The sequence below is a fragment of the Montipora capricornis genome, chromosome 14, assembly GCF_036669925.1.
Source record: "Montipora capricornis isolate CH-2021 chromosome 14, ASM3666992v2, whole genome shotgun sequence".
In the NCBI taxonomy this organism is placed as follows: domain Eukaryota; kingdom Metazoa; phylum Cnidaria; class Anthozoa; order Scleractinia; family Acroporidae; genus Montipora; species Montipora capricornis.
Window position 1 is genome coordinate 1,494,006 of NC_090896.1, and position 10,995 is coordinate 1,505,000.

The window sequence follows — 10,995 nt, forward strand, 5'->3', positions numbered from 1 at the left end:
CAATAAACACTCAAGTTAGCAGTACGGAAAGAAAATAACATTGCAAAAGTTTATGTTGCTTTTCACAAGTTGTCTTCCAAGTCTTATTTTTCAGATTCGTTTTGGAAATCTTTGTATGAAAAAATTCATGAAAGAAATACAGATCATATTTACCTTTTACTTATTTATTCGCAATAGAGTACAGCATGGTTGTCAAAAATAAGCAAAGAAACAAACAAACAAACAGGTTTCAAGAAGGGTTTCAAGCAGTTCCAGACGACTAAAGAAAGAAAATGGGTTTAACAGAGATCGAGGTCGCTTGGACGCTTTCAAGGGTCAAAAAGGTAGGTTTCTTATTTTTCAAAGGTGTAAATTCATAATTAAAGTATTTCGATTCACTCCACGAAATCATTCCCTCCTCATGAATTCCCAAAGAAATCTCCCAGCCTGTCTTGATAATCAATTCATTGTTTACTGCTCTGTCATAACCGTCTTTCTGCCGGCTTGTTCGGTTGCCTAGAAACGTGAACCACCAGTTATAATTGTTATAATTTGTGCTGACCTTTTAAAATTTATTTTCGATCTACTAAGTCGGTATTTCTAAGTAACTACTATTTTATGCCATTTTTATCTTTAAAGGACGAAACTGTGGGTGATCTTGCTTACACAGTCTTAAATGGAAGTGCTGTTACATTTTTTCACAGGTGCGAGGAATTTGATGTTATAACTTTTAAATTAGCGGCCACTATCATTAAACACTGCGTCTCTATTGGCTCCAAGTGCCGGTCCGAAAAAACTTTTTATTAATAGGAAAATAATACTAATGAAGTTTGTTTGAGGGTCAAGTCTTGTAGCACTGAGGCACTGGACATAGGAATTAACACAAGAAATCAAATATTGGTTTTCGAGGGGAGTGGGGAGAAACCTATTGGAAAAGAGTAGACAACCAACCCTCATATGACGCTAAGTCTGGGAATCGAACCCGGTGGGAGGTGAATGAGTGCTCTAGCCAATGTATCAACACTCCTCCCCGAGCGAATTGATTTCGTTTCTGGTGCAAATAATTCTTGGTTTGCATCCACGTGATGAGACGGCAATGTTGGTGTACAAAACAATAGAAAATGATGACCTTACAAGTTTTACGTAATAATAGAGTCAAATTGCCAAATGACATTTTACAGCGTTGTTCTGTACACAAACATGGCCGCCGTGACGTCAGAGGCAAAACATCAATAGCGGCAACACTTGTTACAGGGTGTCCTTAACTCCTCCCCCCCCCCCCCCCCCACGGTCAATTATCGTAAAAATGAGTAATAATAAGTTACTCACAGGCTTTATTTCTAACGAAGCTAGTGCTGCGCCGGTGGGTAAGTGAGAAACAAAAGTTTGACATCAAGCGAGTCCACTGACGTTGGGAGCTGGTCATTTGTGGGTTCTAATGGTCCCGTGAGGAATTAATCAATGATGAAATGATATATATGAAATGGATCATATATGAACAGCGGATATCATAACTGCTTCACTGATCCATTTCATATATATCATTTCATCGTTAAATGTTTCTATTTGACTTGCGGGTTATAGACGAAAGAGAGAAGTGTTCCTCGTATTTATCTGGATAATTTAAGAAATTGTCTCTTTTTGACACCTGAAAAATTCAGGGGCTTCAACGGATTTCGAACTCATGACCTCTGCGATGCCTGGGCAATGCTCTATAAACTCAGCTGTGAAGGTACTTAGAGCGGTTTTCAATTGAGTGTCGAAAGTAATTAGCGAATTGCTTTGGTTTTGCGTTTACTTCACTCGGTGATTGGTTCAAAGTACTCGCGCCATTTTTTCAACCAATCAGAAGTGAAACCAAAACTAATTGTGGCTCGCGCGTGCACATTTTCCCGCGCTTTGTGTCGGCTACGTGTAATTACCTCGAGTTTTGATTGGTTTACTGGATTGTCTCCGTCCTTTTTGATTGGCCACAGTAATTACTTTGGTTTTGGTTTTACGACACTCATTTGAAAACCGCTCTAGTGGGAAGCAGGCCAATTTGTTTTTGGCTATTGTTTTCTGGAAAAATGTATACACTTATTGTCCAAAAAGGTGCGAGGATCACTTCTAGATCTCTTTTTCGAGAATGCCAACTTGGCGGAGGAAAACCAGTTGGCTATTTACAAGTGCATCCGAGAAGTTGAACTGAGGAATTACCAGGATCAAATTTAACGCGTAGTCAGAACGGGTCGAATCTCGAGGCAAGCGTCCCACTACTGCCTCCAACTTTGAAAGAAAATCCTCTAGTGGCTGTTTATCCTACAATCCTCATTAGAAAATAAAAGTGAGTATGGTCTATTTTGTGTCTAATTTAACTATCTACTTTATGTCTAGTTTTACAAGTTATGGCAGACATACATTGGGGGAGGAACACCAGGGCCCGATGAAAGATATTCATTCAGCTTCAACAACGTCATGCCTTCTTTTACTTAATTAATTTTCTAGATCAATACAGTCACAAAAGAAAATAAGGATCTAGGCTTCATCTTTTTAAGATGAACAGTTTCAACTGGATCTACTGCTGATTTCTCTCCTATTTTTGTTAGTTTAGAGATTAATCCAAAAGACGAAAAAGGTTTGAAGAAATATTTAAGTCATCGAATAACTCCAAAACCGAGGGTGAATTTTGATTCTAACCTTGCTTATTTAAACCTTTAAAAGGATGTTGCACTCCACCGATCAGCGGATAAAGTATAACATGTGAGATAAACGAGTGATAAATATGTAGAGAGTGAAGAGAACAACTGATATTTAAACTAAGCGAGTAAAATGATTAGCAAGCAACTCGCATGTTATGGCCTGCGCGCGGAAAGCAAACAGCTCGCACGCATAATTAGAATAATGAGAGAGTGAAGATAATACAAGAATAATGGTGCCTTCGATTTTTAAGTAACTAGACGATGATATCATACGACATGATGACGAACACGCGTCAGCCGCTGATAACTTACAAAAGACTTATAATATCATGCAATATGATCGCGTGCACGCGTCCTGGTACCCACATGAGGTTAAAATGCGATTTGTGCACTTAGTAAATTAGGGCGCGTTCGATTGACCCTATTCCGGAATAAGAATACGAGGGGTGATGATTAAAACGGTATGTTTGGCGCGCTTCGAAGCAGCAAGGACAACAAACATATGTTTAAAATAGCATTTTAGTGGATGTTTGACAGTTTTTATGTGAATCACCGTAAAAGCGAAGGATTTCTACCTTATATTCCACGCATTCTTATTCCGGAATACGGTCAATCGAACGCACCCTTAGTAGAGAGTTAGAAAATCACACGATAGGGTGATGGGCCCATATTAAGAACAACTTGTGAGTGCATAAATATATCATGAGTATAGTATACCACAAGCAAACAGTTCGCACGAAGTAAAGATTTACAAAAATAATGGTGCGTGCGCATTAAAACGATTTTTAAGTAAGTGAACGATAACTCTGACATGATGTGGCGAACACGCGTCAGCCGCTGACAACTTACAAATGACTTGACAGAGAATTATAATATCATGCAATATGATCACTTGCAGGCGTCCCGTTACCCACATCAGCTTAAAATTCGATTTTGCTCGCGCGAGCTGCGCAAACAAGTTAATAATTAGAGAATATAAAGAAAATCGAAAGATATGGAAGTGCGTGCATATTAGCAACAAATTAAAGCGATGGTACTGATATCGACATTATTATGTGAGCACGTTAGTAAGAGACTTACGAAGTAAATGAAAAGGGTTAATCATTATGAGCGATATGATGGTGCGCGCGCATCAGCGAACAATAGACAAGTACTTGTTCAGATCGAGACTACCTGCGCGTGATAGCAAACTTATTAAATAAATAAAACACACATATTACAAAAACGATGGGGCGGGAGCATTAACAACAACTTATACGTACATAAAGAGGTAAAAAGATTATCATATTAATAGATAGCGAACGCGCGATTGCAAGTAACAAATGAATAAGCTAAGAAGAGTGTCACAATATCATGCCACATGATGTCGTGCCTGCGTCCTCAAACAACGCACAGGTGAATAATCAGAGACCGATGATATCATACGATATAATGGCGTGCGCGCATGAGCGTGTAAGCGTGTCAGAAAACAAATTATAAATAAATTACAGCGACGCTAATGATGTAATTTGATACTATAATGTGATCACGTTAGTAAAAGACTTGAAAGACGGGTAATAAATATACTATATGCGCCTTACAACTTTGGAATGAATGAATAGATAATTGTAATATCATGCGATATGTTAGCGTGCACACATTAGCAAATAAGTCATTAATATAATAATAAATTGCAGTTAGACAATTAGATAGTGAAAATGTTACAAGTTTCTGGTACAGGTGCATTAACAAAAACTTGTGTGACTAAGGGATCATTTTATACGACATCACGGCGAACGCAACTTAGAAAGTTACAACTTAAGAGTGAATGAATAGATAATTATACCATTATGCGATATATTAGCGTGCGGTAACACATCGCAGTAGTAGATAATTATAATATAATTGGATAAGTTAGCGTGCAAACATTAGCAAGTAAGTCATAAATATGATATTTATTAATATAATAATAGATTGTAGTTAAACAATTAGATGGTGAAAGTGTTAAAAGTTACTGGTGGATATGCAATAACAAAAACTTATAATTGACTAAGGGTCATTATATCCGACATGACAGCGAACGCGACTCAGCAACTTACAAGTTACGAATGAATGAATAGATAATTATACCATTATGCGATATGTTAGCGTGCGCACGTTGGCAATCCTGTCATAAATATAATAACACAATAATACCTCATAATTGTTAAATAGCTTTTGCGCGTTGGCATTCAACATATAAGGGGTTTTTAACATATAAGTAAATTACGCGGAAGTCAGTAAGTAGACTGTAGAACCATCATGGTAAGCTGTTCGCATCGGCAAAGAAGTTACACATGACAGAGACGATGATCACGTTTGTTTTATTAAGTAGTCAATGCGCCTTGCATGCCACATTTAAGTCTACAGGGGGTAATAGTATCATACTCTAAACTTGCGTGCGCATTATCAAAGACCTCAACAAAGGAGTTCCTTAATGAGTGTACTATCATATTACTTTATATCTTGAAAACACCAGCGAACAACAACTTATGTATTATTTAATGGTATTATACAATATGATGGTTTCTGCCTATCAGCAAAGAGCGTTTAATGGTGAATAAGTTGATACGCTTAACACATTATGGCGGCCGCATCTTATTTCGCAACTTATTTACGACATAGCGAGCGCGTTATGCTAAAACAACCTACATGTGGCCGAGCAGGGATTAATTGAATGTTATATAAATGTCAAATGATAGGACGTCCATCGCGCGTCACTTAACAATTTCCATGTAATAAGAGGAGGGTGTTTTAATGGATTGTGCGCGTTGGCAAACAGTGATCAAGTGGAGTTTCATTATATTGTTCGATTAGATGTGAAACATAATACCATAAAATATAATGGTATGGGCGCTTTGGAAAATAAATCATACGATTTAATGAGTAATAAATCATACGATTTATTAGCATGCATGCCTACAGAACAAATTAATCATGGCCATAACATCGTACGAAATAATGGCGTGCGTAGGCTAACAAATCCCTTGTCAGTGAATTATACGAGAGTACTAAGCTAAGACCGTAGGAAATGCTGGGTGAGGAAAAGGCAATGAACTATATAATCACAGAGAAAATGTGAGCTAAAAATATAAACGTCAGTCTAAACCTATAAACCTGTAACCTATATGAAGGTCAGCGTCAAAATTCACCCTCAATGTATTGGATTAAAGAAATTGAGATCAATAACTTAATGATCAGTTTCTAGGCAAAGAACCAAACTAGTCTGAGTTCCTTTTCATCTTCAAGGTTTAGAGTACAAGAGTGAAATGGATTGGGTTTTACGTAAGACAGTTATTCGTTGTAGGTTTCTGAAGCTATTTCTATCCATTTGAAGTTCACGTATTTCTAAAAAAAAAATCAGGTCTGACCCAGCCCGGGAGGTCATCAATTGAGGGGTTCAGCTGGCCCGGGGTTTTCCTCCTAATAGGGGCAAGTGGACGTACGAGGAGGTTTTTCATCCAGCTGTTGTTCCACAACTCCTCTTGCATTTGAAATTCACATTATTTGCTTTGTTAATTTTCCTTTCAGCTTCATTGTAAAAAAAATCGAGCAGAAATTGAGATAGTTATTTAATAAGGCGCATCCTGACGAAGAATTTGAATAAAAAGGAGACTTTTGAAAAATGGTCTTCCTGTTATTACTTGTGTTGGATTTGCTGTAACGAAGTGTAACGAAGTGATGATCGAAACATTAGCCGGCTTTTTCTGGTATAGGGTCTTGGTGGGGATCAATTTCCTCCCTCATGGTAATAAGTGGCAACTGATTTCTCAGTGAAAAGTATAGAAAGGATATTACATCCTCGGGCGGCCATCTAAGGTTCTATTTTTTACATAGATAATCATCATAAAATCCTAATCTGAGGAACCTCATTGTTTTATTCGTGTATGCAATCGCATGGTCTTGAGGGTAATGAAGGATTAATTTTACGCGTACTTTCAAAGTTTTCACAAAACTGCCGGAGTCGTTTATGTTTATCACATAAAGGGCAAAATTGTTGAGGGAATCGGATCGGAACGGGCCACGACAAATGAGAATCAACTTGACAGGCTTTCATTCTGTTAAAGTTCAATTCAATAAGTAGTTGCTGTGAATAGAAATAGTGCTCAAAATGTATTTTATATGTGGACAAAAAATATAAGAATATTCTGTTGTAACTTTGCTTGCTCTAGAAAGCAACTCTTCATCAGTCAGGATCAAGTAATCATGCACTCTTGATTACCAAAAAGTGCCCTCGTGATTTGTATAGGTAATCACATGAGGCCGAGTACTATTAAGGATTAATTGCACGAGTGTTTTGGAAATTTTCCAAAATTGCCCAAGTCGGGAAGCAAACACAAGTGCAATTAATCCTTAATATACTCACAGAGGTTTTCATATCTCGAATCCAATGTTTACTTATTTTTAGTGAGTTGTTTTCCCTTTTAACATGTCTTCTCACAACCACATTTATATTGCCAAGTCACTTTTCTCATTTAGAGATGATCAGTATAAAAATCGGGGAGACAACACTGTTCTGGCACGTGAAATGTTCTCTTTTGGTTGCTGTCCGAGTCTCAAAAATGCACGTGCTTAAGATCTCTATTGTTAAAGAAACGCTTCTGTTACAGAATAACGCGAATCACACCATTTATTTGCGCTTTGTTTCGATGCAATGAAGGTGATAAATATACCGGTACGTAACCTTGGGACGAACAAGTACAATGAGAAAGGACATGGGGAAACGTGGCTATGTTGTACAATACAGTTCTTCATAAGATTCTTACAAAGTATTTTTGCCAAATTAACTAAATAAAGAGATATCCCCCACAAAACCTCTTCCAAACTTTTTCTAACGCGCTCATAACACAATTTCCACACACATAATTTTCAACCAATAGTCCTGGTCCGATAATGTTTCGCTACACAAAGTACTACAATTAATTTTGTACAATTCATTTGAACTTCATACTTTCCCCTACCAATCACACTACTTTTCGAAAAAGGGCAAGTTTCGAATACACTATAGTAAGCGATACATACAGTACTTTGCCGTCACTGTGTGCGCTTTGTGCGAGGCTTACACCACGAGTAGCCCATGGATGGAGGCCATCCCCAAATTAAAGGATGATGCACTTGGAACGGACTGTATTATCTTGCTTGGTAAGTGTTCTTTTTCCGTAAAATTTACAGCGTGAAAGTCTGTATTGTATGGCCAGATTCTAGAATACCCGTCCACTTAATTTGCATATGAATGGTGTCTATTGTTATATGCCTGGTTCTTCCAAGGATGCCGCTACAAGATCGCTCTTTTTTCAGTTATGTGCCAAGTTACCCAGCCTTTAAATGCAAGGGAGGCTGGAGATGACCTTGTTATGATACAGAACTACTTGCCTTTCTTGTTCTCATGCTAATTAATTGGAGTTTACATAAGAAAGGCAGTGAAGTCTCCATCAAAACAAGGTCATTTCCTCCCTGCAAGGTCCCCTGCTAGCAGTCTCCTTTGAGGGAAGAGGAAGAAGACTCTGTCAGCCGCCTTGACATTTCATATTGAGCATGTATTAAAAAAATTCAAATGTATTCAAGGGTGTCAGTCACGCGTGAACAGTAGCCGCAAAACCACAAAATGAAAACAAACAGTCCAGATATTTTCGAACAACTCTGGCAAATACACAACAACCAAGGAATCATTTCCTTAAAAACTCAAGATAGTTCATACTTTTAAACTGCCATTTCATTTTTTACTGAAAAAATTATAGGTTTCTGGTTTATAGACTATTGTAGTTTCTGTAACTGACATACTGAGGAAATACTCGCGCGAATTTAGACTGTTAAAAATTGCCACGCTGTTGGAAATTTAAAAAAATATTGATGACACGTGGCGATTGATCATGCGCAAAAATAAAATAAAATAAAAAGGTTTGACACGTTGAAACTGGACTGACTCATCCATTTATTAGGATAAACGGCAAATCAAAGAAAGTCGAGGTGGCTCGCAGAGTCTTCTTTCTCTTCCCAACTTATCTAGAAAGACCAAAGGAGACTCCTGGCAGGGTAGGCAAGGGTGTATCTAGGATTTTGGCTAGGGGGGTGCACACAACATTTTATTCCGCCAATTTAACTCCGAAAACTAGCGGTTTTAAGGCACAACAGACCGCTGTCTGTTATTTAGGTTTTTTATTTCGTTTGTAAATTTTAGAATTTTTTAACTAAAACGTTTTTTTTTTGGTAACCAAGGGGGGTGCATGTGCACCTCCCCTAGATCTGCCCTTGGTTGGTCTACTCTAGCCTCATTTCATTCATAGGCCAGGTAACTAAGCACATAACTGTATTAATGATCAATTAACCCACTCACTTCACAGGTGCCCCAGAGTTAAAGGGACTGTAAGCATTATCTTCTGCAACAGATGCATTCAGAATTTTCCTGCCTATTGAACCCTCAATCCAATTAAGCGATAAAGCTTTTGGCAGAAGAACTCTGTCTCTGTTTGTCGATAATGTAACTTGATACTATAAACAGGAAGATATTGGATTCTCCAAAGAGAAGAGGCCAAAAACTGAATGAAATTGAAACAAAATTGTTTGCTACATTTGCCAGATAATTAATTATATTAAAATTGAATGCTAGAGGAAAAAAAACAGGAGGGTTTTACATCTATGTTTGAGGCACTACTTTAAGGCAAGATCACGCCACTGGGGATGTGTAGATTTTTGTAGGGTTTTTTTCTGCACAAGCTGCTCGATAGATATGATATATACATCTTATTCGATGGCTTAACATACAATACGTGTGTATTATTTGCGAGTTGCGTAGTATTTTTCCGAGCCCCGCAGGGGTGAGGAAAAATACCAGCAATGAGCAAAATGTCCGTGAGTATTTTATGTTAAACCATCGAATGAGACATTTATTATTCCACTATACAAAAAGGTGTTATTTTGCTTCAATTTTATTTGGTAAGAGTGTTTCTAAAAAAGTGCATCATCTGTCCTTCAGGGCGCTTGCGAACGATATAAATGGCACAGAAAGCCAGCCAAATTTCCTTTATTTGGTTGTATAAACGAAATGACGAGAGACAAGCAATGACAAGCTAAATTCTCGGGCTTTGTATCGTGTTGAAAACAATTTCGTTCATCGAAAACTCCTGTTCCGTCTGTATTTGCTCTGTTCTACAGTGTAATACCGTCTCATATTTTGTGCGTTCTCTTGACCAAATATGGGTGCGTACAAAACCTGGGCTAGGCCATGGCCCACCCTATGGCCCACCTTGAATTTACTATTTTTCGCTGAAATGACAAGAAAAAAGACAAATTGCAAAAGGTTGAACAGTGGCATCGAGGCATTCAAGATGGCTGTAGTTCAGGCCCACTGGTAAGGGGCATGGGCCGAATAGAAAAACCACTCAGCTTTACATGAACAGGGACTTGTCACATGGCAGTCAGCAATGGTGGAATTTCCCTCTTTTTATCAACCAAAGATGGTAGCAATTCCACAGAAAGGTGCGACCTTGGAAGATTCATTCAAATAACAACCTGAGAACTGTGAATAGCTCAGTGCACTGTACTTGCAGAAAGAGCACAGATCCTGAACATGAATTGCATTGCATGTGATATTGACAACTATGCAATCATCTCCCACATTAAGACTTAACAGTTAATTGTGTCCTTCAAATGCTCCACTTCTCCTGCACCAAGTGTGTGGTTGAGAAAAAGGTGAACTTTCTTGGCATCGAAGTCAGGATTTCTGCCTTGAATGCAATTAAGGAACATGGTAATCTTTATTGTCAAATGTTTGTTTCCAGTGTTGGAGGGAATGAATCCAAATGAAATCATGTTTCTTGTGCATAATACAGAGCCTTTCATTCAGGTGATTCTGTGAGTCTTCATCTGAACCAGCCTTCAAGTCCTTCCAAAATCAGGGCTGCACATTTCCTAGTTTTACCTGTAATATTGATTAACTGACAAGGAGTTCTATTAGCTGGTGAAACGGCAGGCTTCGCTGTGCACCTCAACAGATAGTGATGGGAAAAGGATCACTTTAAGTTCCTGTGGTCGTTGTATTCTCAGGCTCTGTCTCTTGTGAGCACATTTTTTATGGTACTGTTGCACTTGAAAGCGGTTCTGTGGCTTTACAGATGTCATTGGATCAGGTGACTTATGCAGGGGTCTCGATACAACAAATCGTTTGAATTCCTACCAGCACTTGCATTAAATACTGTTACAGTTTTGAGGTTTGGTGAACACTTACTTCTACTTTCCTTGAATTTGTAAAGAAAAACAAAAGAAATCATTTTATTGATGGCTGCAAACTTGAAATCAATTATCTTACTTTACATTTATT

General features: G+C 38.0%; 2 long non-coding RNA genes across 7 annotated transcripts in view; both read left to right on the plus strand.

The window, feature by feature from the left end:
• The first annotated feature begins 204 nt into the window (after positions 1-204).
• On the plus strand, positions 205-2,914 carry LOC138032097 (uncharacterized). The gene is made up of 3 exons (XR_011128275.1): positions 205-323; positions 619-683; positions 2,356-2,914. It is a non-coding gene; the product is annotated as an uncharacterized lncRNA (long non-coding RNA).
• Positions 2,915-7,724: 4,810 nt separating this feature from the next.
• The window catches only part of LOC138031215 (uncharacterized), a 64,714-nt gene continuing 61,443 nt past the window's right edge, over positions 7,725-10,995 (plus strand). For 5 of the 6 annotated variants that reach the window (XR_011128208.1, XR_011128213.1, XR_011128211.1 and 2 more), the window contains exon 1: positions 7,725-7,820. This is a non-coding gene — a long non-coding RNA (uncharacterized lncRNA). The remainder of the gene's footprint in view (positions 7,821-10,995) is intronic. The other variant, XR_011128209.1, reaches the window with a different exon arrangement.